This window comes from Mustela nigripes, chromosome 3 (genome assembly GCF_022355385.1).
Source record: "Mustela nigripes isolate SB6536 chromosome 3, MUSNIG.SB6536, whole genome shotgun sequence".
NCBI lineage: Eukaryota > Metazoa > Chordata > Mammalia > Carnivora > Mustelidae > Mustela > Mustela nigripes.
In genome coordinates, this window is record NC_081559.1 from 80,964,436 (window position 1) to 80,992,095 (window position 27,660).

Here is a 27,660-nt window from a genome sequence, read left to right on the forward strand (position 1 = left end):
CCTTTTCTAAGCTAACATTTACAAAAGGCTTCTGGGTGTAAGGTACATAATATCACTAGTTCCTTTAATTCCTACAACATCCCCATGAGGGGGGTCCTCTTATCACCCCCACTTCACAGACAAGGAATCTGGAGTTTTAAAAGAGGATCAGTAACTTGCCTGACACTACAAAGTTAGTAAATCATGGATAGAATAGAAGTTAGGTTCCAATTCCAAACTCCTCCATTTTAATCCCTATCCGACAGTGCCTTCAAAACTTCTTAAACATAGCTCGCTATGATGGATTTCTGGCTTAAAATGGTCTCCTCTGCATTTTCCGTGTTTGGTTTGCTATGATTCTTTGCCTCTTCTGTACAATCCCCTTCTAGCATCTAGAAAATGATCATTTAAAAGCAATTTTATCAAGTCACGGGACCATGGCAGAACAGGCTAAGAACAGCCAATCATACTAAATATTTAAATATATGCACTACACTCCATTTAGTGCATTATTCAGATTCTGGGCTTACACAAAAAGGTTTCCAGAACTTACCAGCTGCTTCTTTTTGTGATCTCAATGATTTTCTTGCCCAAACAAGACTCAGAGGACCCATTTCCCAAATCAGCTTCCTCATATTTACACCTGGACATTGATGTCCTTTTCCTTCCCTGCCGACCCGAAACTGACTAGGGAGGAGAATTTGGATTCTCTCTCCCTAATTGCTTCTTTTCCTTTTCCCAAAACCTTGCATTTTTTTTTTCTACCTCTAAAACTCCCTAGGCCAACAGCATAGTCCAGTCAAGTGAGTGTGATTAAGCAAATTAAGAACCGGCTCAGGGAGTCCCTCTAATTGCTCTAATCAGGGGTGCTTTCCCTGGCCCTGCGTGAGGGAGACCCAGCTGGCCTAGAACATTCACTCCCTGTCAGGCAATGGTGTGTCAGCAGATGGCAATCACTGTGGCTATTTTTCCAGGTTAATGTGAGATTAAGTTTGGGGCTTTGGACCCTAATTATTCTTCTCAATGATTTCTTTTAATTGGTCTACTGAAAAATGCTTGCCTAATCCCTGAATGCTCCAGAAGCCCACACACCCACTCAGACCACGACATCAGATTCTTCAATAAGGAGAAGAACGTGTGTGCAAAGGGAGGTTCCTATCTCCCTCTCTCACCAAATTCAAGCTCCCGGAAGGTGGGAGTCAGCTTCCATCTCCAGCAATGGGAGTGGACAGAGCAGGTGTTCAAACGTTTGCTGAAAATTGTGGAATGGAGAAAGGAGGTGTGAGAGTCCCATTTTATGTTAATGATCATTTCATGAGACAAGGGATTTGATAAGAAAAAAATAATTGCATAGGGTATGTGTACCTTATGTGCTACACTGAAGTGAGAATGTAGAAAAGACATAGCCAGTGCTCCGTACATACGTTACAGCAAACATCATCTGATTCTTACCATGAACTCGAAACAGTTAAGGGTTCAAGTATATACGAGAAAGAGAAGACCAAACTGACATCCAGTCAGGAACTTTCATCAGGAAAAAAGCAGTGGCAAGAATAATCAACATTCTAACAAGCTTGATTTGCTTATGAACGCCTTCAAGGAAAATTCCAGAACCTCAGGAGTCTCCTAGCTAAATAAGGGCTACAGGATGGTTGTATATTTAAATATTGCTACCCTGCTTAGGCTTTTGCTTATCTTCCTATAGCTTCTGGCAATGGTAACTCATGATGGAGAGTTGAGAGAGCTGTCACAGGAATTCCTCTGGGTCTGGGTTCACTGGACCCTGCAGACAAATCTATGAAAATCTGGCAACGTCCTACAGCTGCAGCATGGCTGCATGATGGAGTCCTCATTTATGAGGCTTCCTTTCGTGTAGGCAATTACATTGAACACTGGGTTAGAAGTGTCATGTTTTGATATCATCAACCCACATTTATTTGGGGGGTTTTCCTTAGGTAAGAAAGTATTAATCAAATAAACTTTTTAAATGGAAAATGCATACACACACACACATATCCACACAAAAATATGTACACTCCTTTTATTCATTTAATAAACATTCTTGAATACCTACTGTGTACCATACGAGGAATCAGAAATAAAAATTTAAGACTTGGTCCATGCCCTGAAGTGGTCTGAATATAGTGATAAAAGCTGCTCATGTACAGACAGCAAACATGTGCCAGTTGCTATGGAAACAATGGATTATGAAGTGTTACTAAATGCTACCACCTTTACTTTTAAGATTTATTTGAGAGTTTGTGTGTAAGCATGAGTGGGGAAGGGGCAGAGAGCTTGAGAGAGGAACTCAGGCAGACTCCCTACTGAGCCTAGATTCTCCTACCCAGGGCTCAATCTCATAACCTTGAGATCACAACCAGAGCCAAAATCAAGAGTTGGATACTTAACCGACTGTGCCTCCCAGGAGCCCCCAACCTTTACTTTTCTAAAATGCTAGTTATTCCTATAGCTTGTAGTAGGGAGGGAAGCATATTATTTACACTGAAACCATGTAGGGAGAACCCTAGAAACAAGCAAAGCTGAAAAGAACAGATCTATGTACGTTTAGTTTGGCCAAGTAGAGGAAATGCCCAGGAAAAACCTTTTCCTCTTAAAAAATAAATAAATAAATAAAAATTAAAAAAAAAAAAAAAGGGCAGCCTAGTGAAGATTTTCTGCAGATATCCCCAGAATAAATGAACGGGCGCAGATTAACACTGTCTCCACAGCCTAAACTAGGAATTGGATAGCCTGGTACTTTGAGGATTTCCAACAAATTTAGAGCTCCCATGTCCCTATTCTTGGCTCAGCAATTTTTTCACCTGCCAAGAAGTTCAGTTCTTCCAGAAGCATGTGATACCCTAGATAAGTCAAGCTTGAAAGGGGGAAAATCAAGTTTTACTGATGGCCAGGTTAGCCCAAATTAAGCCTCCAGTGTAGTAAGATGCACCGGGCATTACCTGGCATGCCCCCGCCTCCCTCCCCCAAGAGTTGATCACAGCGTGCCCACCTTATCTTCCTGAAGGCATTCCAGTCATAAAAAGAAATGGTATCTTTCCCTAGGATTCAAAATGAAGTAATTTTCACTTACATGAAGGCGTATTTGCCATCCACTTACGGAGGCACTAAGAGCACTGACTCTTAACAATGAATATAACATAAAAACTTACTTTCCCGGAACATACTTGACTCGGAAAAAGTTGGCTACAAAGTCATGTGAGCTGCTAAAAGACATCATCTGAAGCCTGCAAGGGCCTCTTTTGCTGTTTTGGACAGACTCGGCCTCCTCGGTGTATCCCAGTGCAGTTCTGAAGTCCCTCTCTCTCTGGAAGCTTCTTCTTCCTTACTCATTATGAGCATCCAGAGGTTGGTTTTTTGCTTTTGGGGGGTTTTTTGGTAATTTTTTTTCAGTGTTCCAAGATTCATTGTTTATGCACCACACCCAGTGCTCCGTGCAATACATGCCCTCCTTAATACCCACCACCAGGCTCACCCAATACCCCACCCCCCTCCTCTCCAAAACTCTGTTTGTTTCTCAGAGTCCACAGTCTCTCATGGTTTGTCTCTCCCTGTGATTTCTCCCAACTCACTTCTCCTCTCCATCCCCCCATGTCCTACGTGTCATTCCTTATGCTCCAGAAGTGAAACCATATAATTTGACTCTCTCTGCTTGACTTATTTCACTCAGCATAATCTCCTCCGGTCCCGTCCATGTTGATACAAAAGTTGGGTATTCATCCTTTCTGATGGAGGTATAATACTCCAATGTATATATAGACCATATCTTCTTTATCCATTTGTCTGTTGAAGGGCATCTTGGCTCTTTCCATAGTTAACATCCAGAGTTTTTAGAAGGCTATGCTGACCAAGGACTGACTGCCAGACTCACTACAACTGGTCCCAGACCAGACTTCTGCCTCAAATCAATCTTCAGGAGAACATCTCACTCAGATAATATAGTTAGCCTGTTTCTAAGGCCTTCCACATCCATTCAAAATTCTTACAATTTTAGTCTTATTTTGAGAGGATGCCAGAAGCCAAGTCTCCCTTCTGATAATTAAGTGACCTCTACAGGTAGCACACCAAAAATGGTCAGTTCTTAGAGAACGTCGGAGATCAAAATTCTATTAAACAAATCCCCACAAGCTACCTAATAGGGGATCAGCACTGTGAGAAACACTATAAAGTTGTATTGAAGTCAACTTTTAAATTTAGGAAATATCTTTAACCTAAACTGGCCAGACTCGGTATCACATGTGAAATGAGTGCAGTGAGGACAGGGATGAGTTTGATTAGTGATGAAAACAAGTGCTCTAGGAGGAGACCATAAGGAATAATGCCACCTTACTACTATGTAAGAGCAAAACCTGAAAAATGAGGTCTTTAATAGACAAAGTGCATTCACATATAACTCTTCTCTTAATTTGTACAATAGCATGGTGAAGTAGGCAAGGGAGATAATATTTTATTACCCCCACTTTACAGGTGAGGAAACAGAGAACCAAAAAGGCTTAGCCAAGGACATCTTGCAAATAAGCGGGAAAATCCCAGGATAGTAATCCTGTTGTGTGACTTTGTTGCCACCCCACATTGCCTCCTTGCCGAGTCGCACGGGAGGGACAAGAGGGAATGTGGAAGGACATGAGGGGTGAGCTATAGAGGATACAGGTAGGCAACAGAAAGGATGAAGGGTCTTTATGGGGAAAGGAAGAGAGATGGGCAAAGAGCACGACCACAGGCTTGGAGGCAGAGATGAGGGAGAGAATGACTTACTGAAATGGAATTATATTAGAAGAAAGCAGGGAATAGGGTTTGAAAGGAAATTAAATAATCATGGAACTTTCAGAAAGTCAGTGTCAGCAGCTGAGTTTTGGTCTTTCAAACAATGGGGCTATTTTGTGAAAGAGACGGACATGATAAATACAGAGGTTAAGAAAGTTGATATGGTATTTGTATAGTTGAGGGTTAGAGGGGTGGGAGGAGGGGAAGCAGAGAGTCAGGGTTTCTGGAATCCAGGAGAGGGTAGCAAAGGGCCAGCATAGTTCTGAGATGTTGAGGTGGGTATGCTTTCCAGAATTCATCACCCACACTTGTTTACACATCACTGAACAACAGCAAAGCTAAAAATACTTGGGTTATAAGGAACAGGGCATATAAAAGAGAAGAATGATTGATGCTTTCAAATTTATGATGGATTAAGTCATTTTAGGCAGGTTGACTTAAAATTTGTAAAATATGCTGTCTTCAAGATTGACAAAGGTAAAATCATCTCCATTTTTAGGCCTTCTATTAGTGCGACTTTCTGCATTCTGTTATCAAGAGAGCTGGAGGTGGACCGCAGATCTGTTGGAGTTCCAGCAGATGAAGGGGATTTGAGCGGGGGAGGGGGAACTCTGGGTCGCTCACACACACTTAAATGAGAACAGGTCAGATTTTGCAAAATTGCTTTTATCGATAGATCACAACACTTCATGTGGGTAAAGGGGTCCACAGCTTGAAACATCTGAAAAGTCATTGATCTAGTTTAATCTCAGCCCAGAGAAAGCAGCAGAAAAAGGCCCATGCAGTGCCTTCTCCAAGGTCACAAGTCAAGGAGGCCACCTGAAGGGCTTTTTTGCACAGCAAAGAAAATAATCAACAAAATGAAAAGGCAGTCTACAGAATGGGAGAAAACATTTGCAAACCAATGTCTGCTAAGGGATTAATATCCAAAATATATAAGCAACTCCTACAACTCAACAGCAAAACACCAAATACTCCAATTAAGAAAGTGGGTCATTGGGGAAATACAAATCAAAACCATAATGAGATATCACCTCACACCTGCTAGAGTGGCTTTCATCAAAAGGATAAGAGATCACCAGAGTCATGAGGATGTACAGAAATGGAACCCCTATGTACTCTTGGTGGAAACACAAATTGGCTCAGCCCCCATGGAAAATAGTATGGAGGTTCCTCAAAATATTAAAAATAGAACTCCCATAGGACCCAGTAATTCTCCTTCTGGGAATATATTCAAAAGAAATGAAATCATTTCCTTGAAGAGGCATCCATCTGCTGCAGCATTATTCACCCCAGCCAAGATCAGGAAACAACCAAAGTATCCATCAATGGATGAATGAAGAAAAAAAATGTGGTTTTCTTGGTGTATATGCATGGAATATTATTCACCCATAAAAAAGAAATCCTGGAGGTGCCTGGGTGGCTCAGTGGGTTGGGCCTCTGCCTTCGGTCCAGGTCATGATTTCAGGGTCCTGGGATCAAGCCCCGCATCGGGCTCTCTGCTCAGCAGGGAGCCTGCCTCCCCCCCCTTCTCTGCCTGCCTCCCTGCCTACTTGTGATCTCTCTCTGTCAAATAAATAAATAAAAAAAAAAAAAAAAAAAAAGAAATCCTGCTCTTTGTGACAACATGAATGGAAGTGGAAGGATTCTGCTAAGTAGAATAAGCCAGAAATAGAGACAAATCTTGTATATCACTTACACCTGAAACCTAAAAAAGTCAAAATGATAGAACCAGAGTAGAATGGTGGTTGTTTGCCAGGACTGGGGGTGGGGGAGTAGATAAGGTAATGGGGAAATACTGGTCCAAGGTAGTCAACTTCCAGTGATAAGAGAAATAAGTTCTGGACTGTAATGTAGAGTGTGGTGAACAGAGCTGATCATACTGCAGAGCATACTGACCAAGAGTCAATTTTAACTGTTTTCACAAAAAAAAGTAACTGTGAGGTCACAATGGAGGGTTTAACTGACTAGATTATGGTCATCACTTCATGATGGATACAAATATCAAATCATCACATTCACACTGTATCCCTTGACACGATTTTGTCAATTTTACACACAATTACGTTTGCTAATCTGACCTTCCTAAGGCTGAGGGTGTGGGGGAGAAGAATTGGGGCAACTGAGAACTCAGCAAACGAAACTCATTCCATGGCCTTTCACACCCAGGCTTCCCTCAGGCCCTTTACTGTGCCTATGGCAGAGCGGTCCCCGTGGCCTGCAGCAGGCCAGCATGGGCAGTGACAGGGACACGTGGAGACACACATGGCCAGGCTGAGCCAGAGCTGCAGCTGCTTGTTCCCACGGGAAGCCTCCCACCAACGAATGAAACTTAAGCAAAGGGTCTGCTTAATAACTTTTCTCCAACTCATTCATATTTCAATATTTGCTTATTTTTCCCTTTCCTTCCCTACTGTCCCCCCCCCACCTTTTTAAAAAGATTTTATTTATTTTAGAGAGAGCAAAAGAAATCACAGAGGGAGAGAGATCACAGAAACAGAGGGAGAAGCAGACTCACTACTGTGTGGGGAGCCCGATGCGGGGCTCAATCCCAAAACCCTAAGATCACGACCAGCGCCAAAGGCAGACACTCATCTGACTGAGCCACCCGGGCACCCTACCTTTCGTCACCTTTTGAAGACTATCTAAAGCTAGCCGCCCCCCATACCCCACAACAGAAAACCAACCGACCGCCACCACCCAAAAAAAGCCACCATAAGAAAAGGGATGTGTGTGCCTTAAGGATGATCAAGAAGGACTACAGGTTTGGAATTTCCACGGTTAAGAAGAATTATGACCCAGAAGCAGAGGCTGCTTTCACATGTACAACAGCACACAACACCGTACCCGTTCCTGCAGTGCTTGCTACATCAGGAAGTTCAGAGGGAGAAGGGCCAGCAGAGCCCCTAGTAAATCTGTCTTTTTGTTTTCTAATCATAAAAAGTATTCCCCTCACTTTCTCACACAGGGCCTAACGTCACCTTAACTGTGTTCATCAAGACAGAGCAAGTGTCTTCACCAAAGCTGGAACATTTCTCTTCTTTGACAGCACACACTGATTAAATCTTCCCAGAGAAAACTTCAGCAGACCAGAATCCACCTTCATGCCAGGCACAAAAGGACAGACTTTACAGTTCTGGTAGTTACAATTCTCTTATTGTCAAGGAAAATAAATAAAAGTGATAGAACTGCGGGTGCCTGGGTGACTCAGTCAGTTAAGCATCCGACTCTCGATTTCAGCTCTGGGCTTGATATCAGGGTGGTGAGTTCAAGCCCTGCACTGGGCTCCATGCTGGGTGTGGAGCCTACTTAAAAAAAAAAAAAAATGGTGATAAAATTTTGTAGAAAATGTCTACTGAAGATATAGCTGTTTCCATTTTAATTTAGGTTCGACTATTTCTTACCAGTTTTGTGTATTACCTAACCTAACTAAAGGAACCCCTAAAGTAACTATACCACTGATTGTAAATTTAGGAAAACTGGAGCAAACACAGATGGTATATAATCCAGCAGTGCTAGAGGAGCTTTCCCCTGCAGGACCGGAGCTTTCACCCTTTCAGGGTGGAGGATCCTGAGAGGATTGTGACTTTGCCTGCAATGACATTAGTGCCAAGAGACATTTCCAAAAGGGGCTGTAAGTTATGAATTAACAAGAGTGCTCTGGGAACTGATTAACGCCTCCCTACTCAGAATGCCCACTTAAAAAAATAACAAATCAAAATGACCTTTCCAGCCCTCACCAACACTCCGAAGAGAAGTAGATCCCAGTTGGAAATCTGGGGGAGAAAATGATGTTGGTGGCATGTGTGCTGATCTGAGCAACGGAGCCTGTTATTTCAATGCACCCCTGTCTAAAATATAAAATCTCCTTAAAACATGTAATGCAGCTTTCTGTGCTTCATGAGCACTTTTCCTGAAGGCTCCGGACCGTACAATATGAAGCAGTTAGGGGCACGGTCTGCTCACGGAGGGTTACTGAGATGGGTGGCCTTGGTAAAATATCTCCTCATGCCTTTGAAAGTCATCCACATAACTGCAGAGCTTTCTAATCCCAACCAAAGACCCATAATTGTCCCAGGATCAAGTAAGGCTCTCCGAACCCCAGTCCAGTAACTGGATGCACAAATCTCTCTTTGAATTGTTCCTGAACCACGGCCCTCGGGCATCTGTGTGGAAAGGGGAAGTAGGTCCCCTGCACCCCTCTCTCACCGTCACCAGTCAGTGATTCCAAAATCACAAAGCACAGCTGGAACTCTCTTTCCTGACCTCCAAACTTGGGTATTTACAAGCTGGCTAATGAAGAAATCACCATCTCCCGACCCCTACATAGCCGGACAAGAATGAACACCCAGAGAGGTACACTTTTATTCTAGAGTTGGATAGGAAAAGTAATTTCCATCCCATGGAGCTCTAAAGGGCTGCCTTTTATCCCATGGGGGAAGGTGGGAAGCCTGCCTCGTGCCAACTGGCCTGGCCTTTGATGGGTTTATTGACAAGGCTTACTGGCTACAGGAAGTACAGGGATATATACCTTTTGTCCAAGAAAGAGGAATGTACACCACCGACGGGCTTCCGGGACCTCATCAAACAGTCATTGGGCTTAGAAGAACATGTCTACAATGTATTAGTATCAGGAGGAAAGCATTAAAGGCATTTCTCAAGTTTAAAGGAAAACAAAATTTCAAAAGCAAAGTGAGCTAGCTGCCAGTGCCTGAAGTCAGTGGAGATGTGGAGCCTTTAACTTTGACAGACTCTGCTGTGTGAACAGGGGTTAGCTTCTGCATTGTTTCCTCACTCATGGGGTCCGTCATGGGCTAAAGAACAAGACCTAGAGGGAGCCCTGTTTAGTCTCATTGGAGAAGGGCAGGAGAGGGTAAAATGATCAGAAACAGAGTTAATTTTGCACTGACCTCTAGATCACAGCGGGGACAAGATGCTGTCTTTATAATACTCTACAATTTCAATAAAGCTCCCACATCACTGCCTAGCGAGAAAGGGAAAAACAAGGAACCACCGCCTCTACACTTCATGCTTCATTAAAAGCCTGCGCTGGAAGCCCAGTTGCTTCTCAGCCAGAGTTACTTAAATCCCTAGCTCCCAGCAGAACACGAGACATTCTCAAGGCGCAGTGTGTTCTGGATTTAACTGGAGCCAGGGAACCCTTGTTCAGATCCTGTGCTTAGGTTCTCTTCACCACCGGGAGAAATGGATGAACTTAAGTGAGTTGGTGAACTTCTTAGAGCCTCTGTTTCCTCATCTGTAAATCACGAAGGCATAATTTAAATTGCAGGGCTGTGGTGAGACGTCAACGGTAAGAAACAGAGAAGGAAGTGAATTAACTGTAAAGTATGTTTCACAATGCCTGGCCTGGAGTAAGTGCTCAATAAACATTAGTTCCCTTCCAGTTTTGCTTTGTTTTGTTTTCATTTTTGATGGTGTCCAAGAAACTCTTAGAGGGAGGAGAGAGTGCCAGGCAGTGTAGGAAGTTGACACCGTCTGAGCTTTCTCCCTGTTGGGATGGTGGATTTGGCCAAACCACACTCTCAGTCCTCCAAACAGGCTCTGTGTACCACCCACTGAAGTGTCTCCGCATGGGGAAGGCACCGTGCTCAACGTGGCAGAAGGTTTGTTCAGAGCATCAGTCATCTGTCCCAACCCCTCCTGGATCCCATGGCAAAGCTTTCTGCTACTGATGACTCCCAAAATGTCTGCCCTCAAAACCAAAAAGCAATGCATGTGCTGTTTCATCGCCCTTGGTCATTCACATCGGTTTATCACAGAAAAGGCAACCCGACTGACTCCCAAAAAAATGAGGTGAAAATGGGTAAAAGGAAGGAGGAAATGGCCAGATGGAAGAACAGTTAAGGTACCCAATTACAACAAACATCTCTCTCCTGCCAGCACACCAAAAACAGGAGGGCAGCCAGCTTTGTAAGTTGCTACCTTAGCCAGTTGGCTACACGTGGGATGGAAACAGAGGTCCAACAATAGAAAAAGGAAATCTCTTTCCCATCAAATGGGGAGGGGTCAGAAATACATGTAAAGAAAACTGCTGTCGTGGGGTCCCGAATTTATTCTCTCCACATGGTACGGAATGCATTTACACAGCTCCCAAGCTTGGGGGCTGTTTCTCGAACTACCAATGCTGCCAATTTCACCTTGTAATCTAAAAACTGGGCTGCCCATTTGCTCCCTCCTTTCTCCACAGGTAATAATGGAAACGTTATCTTTCATGCTCCAGAAAAATGCAAACACAGCTCAACTGATCCACTTCAAATCTCCCCAAACAATTCGATTGAGGATGAAAGCAGAGCAGACATTTCAGAGTGAAGATGGTTGGGCGTCTTAAGGCATGGGGGCAGTGGGTGTGTGTATAGAGCAAAGTCTTCCCATAGAAGAGCTATTGTTGGTTTAAAGCAGAGGTGCTGTCCTAATGGGTGCAGATCCTACAGGACTGGGTGTGACCTCCCTCAGGGTCATAATTGTACTGCCCTCCATAGAACCTATGGGTTGGCCGTCATGCTAGGACATAAGTAACCACCAGACAAGTCCTGGAAATTGTCTCCAGTTACCTGATTAGCCTAAATGCCCCTCCAAAGCCAAGAGTCAGACATAGTTTGGAAGTCTGTGAATCAAATAGCTAAGGTAAAGGCAAAAAAGCAGTAGTTAATATGACCAAGTGCAAGTCACAGGTGTGGGAGTCCAGAGGTTATGGTGGCAGACAGAGGGGCCTATGCATACCAGGATCTGGGATCGAGACGCCGAGCACTTATCAATGGAAGCCTTATTCTTTTGAATGTTCTTCCATTCCTTGTAAAACTAATCATAACTCCTTGAAGGATCCTTGATGGCAAGGACCCTGAAGTGCCTTCCAATGCTCTGGTCCTTACTGGAGCTGATGGGAAGGAACCAGAGGGGCAAGAGACACAGATCTCAGACCACTCAGTTGCACCACTAAACTCAACACCCTCTACGCTGCGTCAGCTGAGACTGGAAACTGCTTCCCCCAGAAGAGCCCGTCCCTTAGGAATCCACACGTGGTCCAGTAGCTTTTGTGGCTCATGATGACTGGTCTGAGTATCCTGCTGCTGATGCCTTAATGTCAGCAGCCATATAGAAAATAAGGCAGGAAGGAGCAAAAGGGGAAAGAGTATAAAAGCCGAGCCTGCCAGCTATACAGCAGGGAGCTGGGGTGTGGGCCTGCGATTCAGAAGAGAGAGGGGTAATCACAGTGCTGTGGGTGCTCACACACATCATTGGTTTTTATTGTAGATCTGGGGAAGAAACCACAGAGCAAATTTCAGTAGTAGAGAATTTTCTTCTTAAACCAGCACAACCACCACTTCACCAATGGCTTTAATGTTCTCATACCTCTCAATAGAGGAGAGAAGCTCTGAAAAAATACTTTTTTCCTATTCAAAATGTTTCCCTGCAATTCATGTGTTCCTGCAAACATGTGGCCTTTCTTGGGTCCCCCTTTTCCCATCCTGTCCCCACCCCCACCACACACCACAAGAGGCTTGAGGCTGCAGAACCTCCCAGGGGAAAAAAAAAATCTGAGTCCTGGGGAGCAAGGGGAGGCTGCACATAAGAAATGAGAAAAACAGGATTCCTATCCTTGAGTTATAAAAACTGAAAGGTATGGGAAATTTTATAGACCCAAAAAGTAATGAAATGAAGAGAAAGACATCAAGTCTACCCAAAAGGTGATAAAATATTTTATTTGTTTTTTGGTTGTGAAAAAGAAAATAAATCATTAAGATGACTCTCAGAATGCCTCAAGGAGAAGGGCATCGAATAGGACTTGGCTATAAATGTTGTAGAGAGTAATAAAAGAGCTGGGTTTGTTTCCTTAGCATTGGTCAGGCTGAGCCTGCCTATTGCAACACAGGGACCAGCTGCAATGGTTCAAGTCCATCAGCCACAGGGCATGCGTAGGCATTACTGCCTTTCCAGGCTGGCCCTGTCCAAGGATCCCCAAGCAGCTGCCCCCCACCTCAGCTCGGGTTCCCAGTGAACGCGGATGCTACGGGACATGTTGTCAAGTGCCAGGGCCTCAGGTTTATTTTCATGACTACTGATTACTTCATGTATACCTACTTATAAACAGGGTTGGAGGGGGTGTCCTTATTTTTCTTGGTCCTAGGAGTTCAGGATGAAGAAGGCAAGGCTCCTTCCCCAAGCAGCTCAGTCTAAGGGGCCCTGGATGAATTCTGATATTGTTTAATGATGCATTTCAAGTGCCTGAAAGGCTGAGAAAGGTGACAGAGTAGCCACTATAAAAGCAACTATTGATTTTATTTAAACCCCAGAAGGATTAGTGAAGAATTTGTAAAAGAGGTAGGATTTTCAGCTACCTCCCAGACTTGCATTCAGCCTTTTACCTTGAATATTTTCTTTCTCTCTTCTATATGTCAAGTGCTCCTATAAGCATGTGATGGCTCCGCTAAGTCTTAAAAGTTAAGACTCAAAACTCAGTTTCTCCAGAGCTGTAATGAATATTCGTACTAAGAACTCAGAAATAAGCTGAACTTTGGAGTGAACTGGAACTAAACGCATGCCAGTCAATGTTCATCTCCACAAGTACGCATATATCCAAGTTCGATCTGGGACAATTCAGTCTCATGTTTGTCATCCAAATCACCTGCAACAGGACCCAAGAGCAGTGCCCAGAATAGCGACACCGTATGGGGACAGGTAGTATCTGTAAACTGGAAACAACTCTGGCTGCCTTGCAGTGGTACCCATCTAGGATGCCCCACGTCTTAAGTGTCAAGGTGCTCTCTCCACCATCACAAGGACAGGGCCTTAAAGTGGCTTGACTGAGACCATCACTGAACATGATTAACCTGGCACTACTAAGAAGGAACAGGCTAAGGACACCCGGGTGGCTCAGTGGGTTAAGCCTCTGCCTTCAGCTCAGGTCATGATCTCAGGGTCCTGGGGTCAAGCCCTGCATTGGGCTCTCTGCTCAGCAGGGAGCCTGTTTCCCCTCTCTCTCTCTCTGTCAAATAAGTAAATAAAATCTTAAAAAAAAAAAAAGAAAGAAAGAAAGAAGAAGAAGGAGCAGGCCAAACAATGCGCTCCCAAATCACCATTTTCATCACACTATCTTTGCACTTTAGAGCCACACCAGGCAGGCTGGAGATCTGGTAATTCACAGAATCATTTTACACTGACGATCAGGATGGCCACTTTTGACCATATCAGACAATCCAAGGTCTCAAAAAGATGCACGGCTGCAAACCTACACTTCTGAAGTATTTTTCCAGGATGCAACACAACTCCTTGTCCAAGGTACGTTTAGATAACTATTATTACTAAACAGCTACTTTGGCCCTAGAGTCCACTGCCTGAAGATTCTTATTCATTGGGAACCAATATGAGCCAGCCTGGATGACTCAGGGGAATGGTAATGATGGGATGAGTAATCGTTCTCTTGAAGTCACTAGTTAGGATAAAAGCAGTTTGTTCATTACCTGACAGGACAGGTTTCTCAAGCTGGCCAAACACAGAACAAATAAATCAATGTCACTTTCCTCCCTAACACCTTAGAACTCTTTATTTAAAGTCTGCATTTCAGCTCACAGTTCAAGAAAATCTATCCACAGAATTATCCATTCGGACTCTCCCTTACTGAGGAGATAGGGTAGAGATGGCAGAGAGGACATGTGTAACCTCTGTGGAGAAAAATCCTATAGAAACACCACCTGGCTCTCTGCTCTTGGTCACTGCCTCAGTTATTTTAGGGATCCTTTATATAAAACTAATACGATGCCTAACTCTAACAGGGGGAACACACAGGTTGACACATAAAAGTCTTTAACACGGCAGTTCATTTTAAAGACTTGAAAATTGAAAATGTGTCCCTTTCAGAGTAAAACCAATCTCAGGAGTAAATCCATAAATGCATTAGGGATTTCCATTTCCTAATTTATCTGCATCTCCCCACTATTTTCCAATTTACCCTATGGGGACACATGTTAAAATATGGTTTACTTGTGGGACGCCTAGGTGGCTCAGTCGGTTAAGCATCTGCCTTCGGCCCAGGTCAAGATGCCAGGGTCCTGGGATTGAGTCCCACACTGAGCTCCTTGCTCAGCAGGGAGCCTGCTTCTCCTTCTCTCTGCTACTCCCCATTGGCTTGTGTGCTCTCGCTCTCTGACAAATAAATTCTTTAAAAAAAAAAAAAAAAGTACAGTTTACTTGCAACTAGCAGAGCAGTAAATCCTGGGGAGCCAGTGCATAGTAGAGTGAATACAGACAACAATATTGTATTATAATCAAACTTGCTAAAAGACTAAATCTGAATCCAACCCCGAAAAAGAAACGGTAATTATGTGACATGAAAGAGATGCTAACTATTGCTACAATGGTGATATTACAATATACAAATGCCTCAACATGTTGTGTACCTTCAACTTATAAATGTTATATGTCAAACATATTTCAATAAAAAAAACTTAACATTATGATTTCATTCCAAATGAAAGCTACTAAAGAAAGACAAAAAATAAACTGATTTAATAGACAGTAAGTAACCCTCCACATTATTCCCTCATTTTAGAGTTCCTCTGGATAACAGCTGAATAAATTATTATGTGTGATTTTGGTAATAATCTGATTGAATATGGTGCTGAGGCTACAAAGTAAACTTAAGTGAAAAGGCTTGACCACACACCTGATCAAAGCATAGTTGAAGGTTACCAGCAGGAGAGAAGCGAGGGCTTGTGACTGAGTACAGGACGTTGCAGGTAATGTCACTGTCCACACACGCTGGCTCCTCCCCCGTCTGGTAGTACCACACTGTGGCTCGTGCAGACCTCCCACATTGGAGTAACCATCTTTCTCTGCCCTTCTTTTCTTAGCAGTTATCCACATTTGCGAAAAGGTCGTGACGGGGTTGGGGCGGGGGGTGGGGAGACCTGGCTAATAAGTAGTCAGGACTCGATATCCACAGGATAAATATGGAAAGTGATCATGGTGAAAACAGGAGAACCATGCATGGGCTTGCCGTGCTCAGACATAGAGAAAGTTTTCATGTCTATTCTAGAAAGACTTCTTGAAGACAAAATTTCAAGAGCTGCTTAAGGTTCCATTTGAAAAGCTGTGCTTTAGTTGGCTCGCTAATAACAACCTTCCAAGAAAGAGCCACTGAGGATAAGAAAGTCACCGAAGCACCTGGCACCATGCCTTAGAAGCTGAGGGATGTGTGTGCAGATGGGTAAACACACATTCTTCCCATTTAAAAGGCCTTCCTCAGCTCAGACTTCCTTGCCGAGAGCCAGCCTAGAGCAAAATCCTTTCTTCTTTTTTTAAATTCCCTTTCTGTGTTTATTATTAAGCAATCCTCTTCACTGCTGGCGGGGGGAAAAGGAGGAGCTCACACAGACTTGCAGGCATTGCTGTCCTACAACACTGGTCACAAAACCCATGAGAATGGGGAACAATGAAACCCAGCAGTCCTAGGGTGAGTCAGAACTGCAGTGGATTCGAGTAAACACCAGATCAGAAATGACCTCTGTGGGGCTAAGGTGACTCAGCCTCCCCTTAAGGAAACATGAGGACTTTTGCAGGCACTCAAGGCCCCTGTGGTGAACCAGTCTACAAGGTTCATCATGAACACCACCAGCGCAGAAGGCCCAGAGGCCTCTCACCACCTCCTCCATCCCCTCGTCCACCGCCCGCTCCTGGACACCGCCATTCCCCCGGCACAGGCAATGTTAGCCAGAGCCAAAAGCAAAGCAATGTTCATCCACCAAGCCTACGGGACAACAGAAGTGCAGGCTTTGGTAGCCTTGCTTGACCAAACAGGTGGAGCTGGAGGGGTACTGGTCTGCTGGACAGATCCATCCCAGGAAGCAATAAAGTTTACAGCCAGGAAAAGAACAACCCCAGAGGCCTTGGAAACAAGAGAAGCTTCCTGCCTGTGCTCTGCTCACTCATTCTGCCATAAAGGCAGGCTGAACTATTCAGTTGCAACAGCGGACAGTAAGGCACTGTTTAGAGAAGGTCTGCTTAGAGACCTGCCTGTCAGGTTTTCATTGCTATGCTGGGGGATAAACTGTCCCAGCTGGTTCAAATCACAAAAAAAGCAAGCAAGTATCCAAAAAAGAGCAAGTACTCCATGCAAGACAGGATTATAAACTCTTTAAGATTAACAGAAGGAAAAGATTATAAGGGTAACAGTTTCTACCGGGATGGGGAAAGCATCCCGAGGATTTCCTGTTTGACAATCAAGAGATCTGGCCTTCCGGGAAGTTCCTGGTGTGGGAAGGGGAGGTGGAATGCGAGGGCAGCCAACAGCAGCCTCTCCCTCAGCCCCTACCTACCCTGTGTTCTGCCCTACCTAGTGGGGCTGTACCTGTTTCAACTGCCCATATTCCAGCTTAGATTCTAGCTGGAGTCTGTATTAGGGCCAACATGTAGCTTCTCACATACACAGAAGTTGTGGCAAAGACCCCTGAGCAAGGGAAAGAGTCACTGAAGTTAACTGAGTCCTAGGAGGAGGACAAGGACATCAGAAGGAGGAGGCTACCTGCGGAGCCCAGAGGCAACAAGGAGATTTGATGGAGAGAAGAGGCTAGATGGCTAGAATAACTGCCCTCCTGTCCTAGACGGGGAGTCTCTCCCCCATTCTAGTGGCAACTGTGTGTCCTGGCCCCTAAATGTGCCCCACGCCTATCAGACTAAGGAAGGGGCTATGGGCCACTTCATCTGTGGCGACAAGGGTAACCTTATAAATGTTGGTGAGACTTGTCACTTACTTTCCTTGTGCCACCGGGGACTGCCTGGAGATTGCACTGAATGCTGTTCCACAAACATTATGTAAAAGAGCTGTGAGCCTACCTTTTCCCTGAGGTCATCCCTAAATAATAAGCTAAATATATTTTTTTTCTTTTGAGCTTAGGCTCTCTGATCACCTGAAGCAACAACATTATTAAATATTCTCATTCTTCAAATATCTCCCCAGAAAATGAACAGAGTGACACCATGGTCGTGAGCGCCAGCGTTACTGGACACCTCCACACATGCACACTAAGAGTCCCTCTCTGTTCCGTGGGATCTGAATGTCTTTACCTTCTCTAATTAGGGTCTCCTACAATGTAATCAGATCCACTTTGGACCACATGGGTGTACCCAGAAAGGCTGTGTCTCTCTCCAAATAGCCAATCCCCTGCCTCTAGAAATAGTATATGGCCCAAGAGAGAACTCTATTAAGAGTCAGGAGGATTTCACTTCCGTTAACCTGAGAGGCACCTGGGGTTAATGCAGACTCTGGTGACAGTTGGCCTGGGTAGAATCCCAGTTCTGCCACTTAATAGCCTGATAGCATTGGTGGGAGTTACTTAACCTCTCTGTGCCTTGGTTTTCTCACCTATAAAATGGGGATAAAAACATATTCATAAGACTGCGTAATGAACAAATGTGTTATTACATGTAAAGGATTTAAAACAGTGTTTGATATTATTAAGAACAATATTAACATTTGCTGTTATTATTGCTATCGTTATTATTATCATTATATTCTTGAACATGTTACACAGCAGACCTCCATTTTCCAGAACTCTCTCAGATAGGCTGACAACACCATCCCTACTCCGGGATGGCTTAAGACAAAATAATTGTAAACTAAATTAATTTCAGATTGGTTTCATATCAAAGTTAAGAACCTAGGGTAAATTTCACATGGCCATGAATTCTTTGCACCTTTTCCATTAGGAGGTGAAGTCTATTTGGCATGAGGGATCCCAGGCAAGACCGGCAGAGCCCAGCCCAAATTGCTGACCCGCAGAATCATGAGCAAATAAAATAGTTGTTGTTTTAAGCCACTGAGTTTCTGGTGGTTTCTTATTATGCAACAGATAACTGATACAGAGCCCCAAACAAATGAGGCTTTATTACCAACAGCATTTCCAACACAAACACACACAGGAAACCAGGCCACTTGTCTGTCTGTCAGCAGGCTTACCAACAGCGACTTGGTGCTGCCAAGCTCTCATCCCACTCACCTAGGCCCACTAAAGCCACCACAGTCAGCCTACAAACTTGGGAAAAGCTAAGGTTGATTAACGATCAAATCTGGGGAGATAGAGGCAAGCTTTCTGTGCCAAGGTAGGTGCCAAATTAGGTCTCTGTGGAGGTGGGGGGTGGGGGTTAAGTATAGAAACAGAGGATTTTGTTCCTTTTAGCCCACAATACAATCCAGGCCCTAAAATGGCAAGATTTGGCTTCCTTGGAAGTAGCTTTATACCATGTGTCTTAAATACTGCACAGTGAGGTAGGTAGATGCCTTCAAGGCAAGAGCAAACTGATTCAGGGTCCACCTCACCAAGTGAGAAGCAGGGAGAGCCAGTCAGAACCAACCATGTGATCCCCGTGGTCCAGCTATGTAGCTCCAAAAAGGGGGAGGGGGGTTGGGAGAAGGGGGTGGGGTCATGGACATTGCGGAGGGTATGTGCTTTGGTGAGTGCTGTGAAGTGTGTAAACCTGGCAATTCACATACCTGTACCCCTGGGGATAAAAATATATGTTTATAAAAAATAAAAAATTTAAAAAAAAAGAAAAGAAAGCAGGGAGCCCAGAACATCTTCATTTTTTTTCTGATGCTCACATCAAACGAATGATTACATTCTAAGCTTTGATTTTGCTATGACCTAAGCAAAAAAACACTCCCAACCCACAACACAAAGGGAAAAAAAATACCAAGTTCCATGGATCAGTATTCTATCATCTGTAACACATGGGAAGAAGTGATAATTAACTTTGTAGGAAAATCACCCTGAAACACATTATGAGAAACTCTGGAAGCTTAAGTTCCTGTCCGTTAAAAGCAAAGCCACCACAGCTAAATGAATACAATCTTATTAATCTGATCATCTGGATGACCCATAGTGCTAAAGTTTCTTAGGTAAAGATTAGTAGCTTTCATCTGTCCGTGTATTTATTTATTCATCCCATATTTGTTGAGCACATACTTTGTACCATTTAGTACTGTGGGTGTCTAGGCATGAGAAAGTGGGGGCGGGGGGAAAGCAGAGAAGTGCAGACAGCAAGGATTATATAAAGGTAGTCAAGACATTTCATGTTCCAAGAGATTATAGGACTGGTCAACTTGAAAAACAAAATTCCCTGCTTGAAGTAATTCAGAGTAACCCAGCTGAGCCCACCTGAATTGCTGCATCAATTGGAACTGATCCAATTAAAAATTAAGAGGCTACAGAAAACCCTGTTTTAATGGAATTGCAGAGCTAACTAGATATAACTGGCCCACAGATGAAGATGCTAAAATGAAGTAATTTACACAAGGACTCAACAACCGGTTTCAATGCAGCCCCAAACCTGGGTCTTCCGAGTTCCAGGCCAGCAGGACTTGGACCAACCCCATAGAGACCCTCTCAAGATACAAGGTGTTTACAGTGTAAGGGGGTATAGACACCCCACAATTCCAACTCCTCTGGCAGTAGACAGTCCCTGACCATCCAATACAGTGGGGAGAAATTCAGTGCTTGGGGCACCTGGGTGGCTCACTCGGTTGGCCTCCAACTCTTGGTTTTGGCTCAGGTCATGATCTCAGGGTTGTGGGATCAACCTTTGTACTTGGTGGGGAGTCTACTAGAGATTCTCACTCCCTCTGCCTCTGACCCTCCCCCGATGCATGCACACACACATGCACTCTCTCCCTCTCTCTGAGATAAATAAATTTTAAAACAACAACAACAACAGCAACTTTGCACTTGTCATATGGGAACAATTCAAGAATACAACTTCTTGTGGAAAAAACTTAAGAGCCCTCTAACCATATACACTTGAGAGTTCAAACAGCCATTAAAACATGCTTATAAGACAAAGGCACAAGAAAATATGTAGGTTACATTTAAATTTCAAAACTTTAATATGCAGTAACAACACAAACTACAAAAAGTTTGTAGTAACAAACTACACAAAGGTAAAAATAGCAGCAAAACACACTAACATGTTCATGACTATAAAGCTGGCATTATTTTTAAACACCGAGTGACTTATTATTATTATCATCATCATCATCATCATTATTATTTGACAGCGAGAAAGAGAGCATGCATAAGCCCAAGCAGGGGGAGAGGGAAAAGCAGGCTCCCTGGTGAGCAGAGAGCCCGATGCAGGACTCAATCCCAGAACCCTGGGATCATGACCTGAGCTGAAGGCAGACACTTAACCGACTGAGCCACCCAGGCACCCCTCACTGGGTGAGTTTTATTCTTTATTCTTTCTGCTATTCCCTACATGCCAAATATCCTTCAACATTCTTGAACTGCTTACATATTTTTTAATATTTTGGCTACATCAATGAAGAAGAGACACAATGTCAATGGTGGTCAGAGGGCAGAGGGCATGTGAGCAGGGGCAAGTGTGAAAGTCAAGTAGAGTGCCAGCCCTGCATATCGGCATGTGCCTCAAAACCTCACAGTGCTTGGCCCCTGTTCTGTGCTGTTCAGTCGGTCGTATTCCAGATCTGCCCCTTTTGGCTTGGCGATCTAATTTTAGGCAACATACCTACTTTTTAAAACCTCAGGTTCCTGGGAATGCCTGGGTGGCTCAGTCAGTTACGTGCCTGACTCTTGATTTCGGCTCAGGTCCTGATCTCAGGATTGAGAGATGGGACTCCATGCTCAGCGGGGGGCCTGCCTGACATTCTTCTCCTCTGCCCCTGCCCCACTTTTGCTCACCTACACGCCTATGTACACTCTTCCTCTATTTCAAACAAATCAATCTTTAAACCTCAGTTTCCTCAACCCTAAAAGGTGGATATTCATAGGAATGCCATGCAGTTTGAAAATAATGCAAACGAAATGTTTAATCCAGTCCTTGGCAGAAAGTAGGAGCCAGCAAATGATAGCTGTCACGGTGATGGTGATAGAGATGGCTAATTTCAGTTATTATTTTTTATTGCCACTGTTATCATCATTCTTATGATTATCCGTATTAGGACGTTCCTAGCACTGTGTTTAACACTGTAACTAAAAAGGCATTAAGATTCCTTGCTTTGGAAGATAGCCCAGTTCTCTCCACACATCTCATTGCTGGACCGACCCTTCTCTGAGCTCCATACTCTCTGGGTTTATTAATAATAGACTCTTGGGTGGAAGTAACAGCTTGCATACCACCCAATATGCCTGAAGGGAAATGGTGATAACATACAGATTCCTACTTGTTTTTTTAGGCCTAATTAGGAGAATACAATGTCATCCTTAAAAAAAAAAAAAAAAAAAAAAAGGCAAGCAGTAAACCATCTCAGTAGATATCCTACAGAATTCTGCTTTGTGCTTGAAACTGGTAATTATCTTTAACAAACATGAGTGCTAATAATTCTACCTGCTCCTTAGACAAGAAACAAGATTTCTGGGCCCATCATTTCACAACCCAATCAGCTCAGACAACTTCCTTTACAAGTTGCCTCTCCCACCCATTGGAGGCAAGGTGGGAGGTCTGTTTGCAAAGCAGAGGGCTTCTGGCTGGAAGCCAATAGCCCACACCAGGAAGAAGACTTCTTAGCAGTCCAGACTCAGGTCCCTGATTCCTCAAAAAGACATTCCCCAGACGTGGCAGCCTGACCAGCGAAAACCAGACCTCAGTACAGTTTTTTCACTGAGAAAAGAAAGATAGGTCCAACAACTGAATCTGGTCAACATGTGTATTAAGCACCTCACCTAAAATGGAAAGGCCACATGAATGAAGTGAAAAGCAATCATCAGTAAAACATTCAACTTTAAACATGCCCAAATAGATGCTGTTTCCTCTTCTCTGTTGGAGTAACACTTTCATTCTGTTTTGGATCAGGAAAATTGTTCTAATCCTTAACATTCAAATGTCCTATAATTACAAATGCTGAATAATTATTGTATGCACTTCCTAAGTAGACTCAGCAATATGTTTCATCTGATCTAGACACTTCTGAGCTTTACTCCCTATCCCCCACATATTCCTGACCCCATCGCTGGGATAGTAATTCTGGAACATTCTCTTGTAACTGACCAAATTAGTGTATTATGTGGGAAACAGAGGAGTCTTTCGCCCACTGATCATTCCCTGGGCATGGGGACTCTCTCCTTAGGTTCACCAGAAATATAACTTAAGCAACAATCTGCCTCCCAAGTCCCAGAACCAGAGCGAGCAGTACATGGTGAAGATGGGCTAGAAAGTCTGGCAAATCACCCAGGAGACAGGTAAAGGATAGAGTCCCAAGATTCCCAGAGTCTGCCCAGATCCCCAGTCACCCTACCCAGAGCTCCCAAAATGAAAAACCAATGTCTGTCGCTTCCATCCTTACCTCCGGAGAGAACGCGGCGGTCAGACTCCTCTCTCGACTGACCGTGAAGAGGTCTCTGCCCACACAAGGTAACCAGCCTACCAAAGATAAAAAGGTAAGGTAAGAACTACGGCAGGCGATGCGTTACATTCCTCAACAACTGGAATGCTTCCTAGTCCAAAGCAGGTCTCCAGGTGTCTGAAGACCTTTCAGACTACAACAGCAGCAACATAATCACTGCACAATATCATCTGCACAAAATCCCTGGACTCAAGTCAGGTGGGGCTGTTCGAGCTGCAGACAGTGAGCTAACATTTTCTTAGCACACACCTGGGGCCGTCTAATTGGGAATGGTAATAATTGGTGAAATCATATACCTCATCACATCCCTCAACAAAAATGGCTGTTTACCAAGGAGCTGGCAGAACTCTGTGTAACACTTACATACATCAGGGTAGGCCGGCAGGTCAGAGCATTCACACATTCTCACACTCCACACATCCACACACAATGAAGACTCTATGCCATGAAACTAACCCTGCTCTTTGGAAGACAGCCCCACCAGCTGATGAAATGATGACAACATGAGACTTGAACCTAGATGAGGGGGTGGGAGGGAAATGCAAGCTTCTTCTACATGCACTCAAAGCAGCACATGTAAGAGACCCCAGTTATGGCCTGTTTTAAGGAAATTCTACTGTATTTTTATAGCCCTCATCTGTGATGGTTTTGTGTTTAATCAACTTGACGGGACTATGGTGCCCAGTTGTTCAGTCAAACCCAAGTCCAGATATTGTTGTAGAGGTATTTTTAAATGTGACTAACATTTAAATCAGTAGACTCTGAGTAAAGGAGATTACCCCTCATAGTGTGCACAGGCCTCATCTGACCAGTGGAGGCCTTAAGAGGAAAGGCTCAGTTTCTTTCAGGAGGGTGAAAGTCGGCCTTGATGAAGCCTTTGGGCTCAAGGCTGTGACATCAACTCTTCCCTGGGTCTCCAGCCTGTTGGCCTGCCCTGTAAATTCTAAACTTGCCAGCCTCCATAATCATAGGAACCAATTCTTTAAAAATCAAGTGCCCAAGTGGCTCAGTCTATTAAGGGTCTGCCTTTGGCTCAGGCCATGATCCCAGGGGCCTAGGGTAGAGTCCCACGTCGGGCTCCCTGCTTCTCCATCTGCCTCTGCCCCTGCTCATGCTTGGTCTTGTATGTGTTCTCTCTCTCAAATAAAATCTGTAAAAAAAAAAAAATTGATCTATCTACTGGTCACTCACTAGACACACACACATACACACACACACACACACACCCCTTATGGGTCAGGATTCTTTGGAGAACCTTAATACACCATCTAACATCAAAAAAGAATGTGTTAATTTATAAAACACATATACGACATGAAGCAAACAATACAAAAAAAAGAGGCCAGAGCATGAGGAATAGTCCACAGAAATGCATTTTGTAAGTATTAAACTATTACTTGATGTGGTTCATAAATTAGGTTCTAAGCATCCTAGTGGCCAAAGCAATGAAGAGACACAATCACACTAACGCAAAGATATAAAGTATAATGTACACACTTCAAGAGTGTTAGCTTTTTCTTGTTATTAAGAAATTTCTCCCAAGGGGTTAACCTTTCCTTCCTAGGGTACTTTTTTTGTTTGTTTTGTTTTTTAAGATTTTATTTATTCGACAGAGAGAGATCACAAGTGGACAGAGAGGCAAGCAGAGAGAGAGAGGAGGAAGCATGCTCTCTGTGGAGCAAAGAGCTCGATGTGGGACTCGATCCCACGACCCTGAGATCATGACCTGAGCCAAAGGCAGAGGCTTAACCCACTGAGCCACCCAAGTGCCCTGGTATGTTCTTAAAGCATCCTTTATCACCCACACTGAAGGGTCAGGAGGGAAAGTAATTAATTAGAAGTGCCTCTCACTCTATGTAGTAGGGAGTCTGCTATACTGCTTCTTACTGCATCCCTCAGGCTGAGATAGGAGGCCAAAGCACATCTCACTGAAGTGATATAGCGAGGCCAAAAAGAGGCCCTAGCACACAGCTGTCTGATCATTTGGCTTAATCCAGGGATTAAAAATTAGAATGAGTGAACCCTATCTCCTTTGAGGTATTTCCCAGAAATACCATTTCTCCCAATGAAAGGCCAGGTGGGAAGTGGGCTACACTGTCTGAGGCTGTGGTCCCTGGCAATTGCCTGAAACAAAGGTTTTCTCTACTGTTGATTGGGCGCAGATCCACAGCAAAACTGCCCTCAGATAAGGTTATAAGTTCAGGTCACACATCTGAGAAAGGTAAGGTTTCATTTTTATAGGTTTGCATTTGTAGAAGTCTTAAATAGCCTTCTTGCATTAGAATCATTTTTTTTTTTAAAGATCTGTTTATTTATTTGACAGAGAGAGATAGCAAGAGAGGGAACACAAGCTAGGAAAGTGGGAGAGGGAGAAGCAGGTGTCCCACAGACCAGGGAGCCCAATGCAGGGCTTGATCCCAGGACCCCGGGATCATGACCTGAGCTGAAGGCAGATGCTTAATGACTGAGCCATCTAGGCGCCCCTAGAATCAATTTTTTAAAAAAATTTTATGACAGTAAAATATACATAATATTTACTATTTTAACTATTTTTTTTTTAATTTAGCTCACTTTATTTATTTATTTTTATTAAAATAGAATGTATTATTTGCTTCCAGGACACAGGTCTGTGAATCATCAGTCTTAAACAATTCACAGCACTCACCATAGCACGTACCCTCCCCAATGTCCATAACCCAGCACCTAATCCCCTGCGGCCCCTGATAACCACTATTATACTTTCTGTCTCTGAGTTTGCTGATTTGAGGACCCTCATGTAAGTGGAATCGTGTAATCTTTGCCCATTTGTGCCTGTATTTAACCTAACATAATGTTTTCAAGGTTCATGCACGTTGTACCATGTACCAGAATTCCTCTTCTCGTCATGGCTGAGTAATAGTCCACTGTTAGTATAAACATAGCGTTTATCCTGGAATGATCTTTAATGTAATTAACTCAACAATTACTGAATATCTACAGTGTAACAAGTCTGATTATTTAGACACTCACTTTATTCTGAGAACAGTACTATGGCAGAGTCAAGAAGTGCTACTCCACAAGGAATCAATTAATTGTATAAATCCTACCTTCAGAATCAGTAGCAGCAACAAGAAAATAAAAGTCTAAGTTTCTCTTCCCTAAGGGTTAGGTAAATCTGCCCCACAATCTTAATTACTGTTCTTCATGTGTAAAGCTGAAGCGAGATTCGAATATCCCTACTATGTGGCCCGTGTGCTCTGTAACGCTCCATATCCCGGTGCCTAAAGCTTACCACGTGTTATTCTTGACCCCCTCCCCCAGGGATACTGAGCTTCCATCTAAACAGCTGATGTGAAGAAGTCAGAGAAACTGCAGTCCTGTGAAGCACTACTTTCTGTCCCTACAGATAAAATACCCTCACAAAATCAGCTAGAAAATCATCTTCCCTCTAACTGGCTTGCCATCCATCAGCTTTTTAATTCCTAGACATGCCCCTAAAGGAACAAGTCTTCTGTGTAGACACATGGGTCATAGGCAGCCCACAGCACCTCGCCACCAAGACGATTTAATAGTTGAAAGAGAACTCGAGAACGAGCATTCCACTCTGGGTTTCACCGTTAGAGCATATAAAAGAGCAGATGGCGGGAACTGGGAGGGATGCCACCACACACCTGAATTCACAAAAGTGGCCCAGTGTGAGTCATCAAAAGATGTCCACAGGAAGTTGATAAAAAACCACCATTTCTGCACACCGACAAGGGAATTGCAAGCAAAAATCAAGAGCCAGAGAGGATTTGGGTCACTTTGCTCAGCATAAACTTCTCAGCTGGGAGGATCTGCTGTCATCCCAGACTGTTAACAATTGGCTGAGCTGAACTTCATTACTACTTTTGTATTCAGCTAACTGGGAATATGTCACTCAACCAACCAAGGTGGTTTTAGAAAAATACAGAATTTAGCCTTCAGTTTCTCCTGTATGTTTTTTAAGACCGATTTTGAAGCGAGAGTTTTTTGCAGATCAAAACAAAATGAACACGATTAAGATTGTTCTTTTTACACTACATCAAAAACTACATTGGGGAGGGTATGTGCTATGGTGAGTACTGTGAAGTGTGTAAGCCTGATGATTCACAGACCTGTACCCCTGGGGCAAATAATACATTATATGTTAATTTAAAAAACTAACGATGTATTGTATGGTGACTAACATAACACAATAAAAAAAAATTGTTCTTTTTAGTATACAGTTGAACAATCCATTGCCTCTGAAACAGGAGACATTTCTATGCGTTGTAGAAGCCAGCCCCAATGTAGAAGCCAGCCCCAAACAGGCTAAAAGTAGGATGCTAATACAAAGATCCCCAAATTAGCCTAATTGGGAAACCTCAGAAGGAGAAGACACTTAGGTCTATGTCCTAAGTCATTACTCTACCCCTCTTCTCAGGGCATCATTAATAGGCATTTTGGAAGTGGCTGAGGGGCACAACTGGAGTATGAAAATCTCACCTCTGATAGTCATTTGGATCCTCCAACTTGGGTTAAGTTCATTA

The 27,660-nt window shown here is 43.6% G+C and overlaps 1 protein-coding gene across 12 annotated transcripts in view; it reads right to left on the reverse strand.

Moving 5' to 3' along the window:
* The window catches only part of LYPD6B (LY6/PLAUR domain containing 6B), a 180,127-nt gene that overhangs the window by 29,035 nt on the left and 123,432 nt on the right, over positions 1 to 27,660 (reverse strand). For all 12 annotated transcript variants that reach the window (XM_059394318.1, XM_059394311.1, XM_059394317.1 and 9 more), the window contains one exon: positions 23,072 to 23,148. The gene's annotated coding sequence lies outside the window, so the exon portion shown is untranslated. The remainder of the gene's footprint in view (positions 1 to 23,071; positions 23,149 to 27,660) is intronic.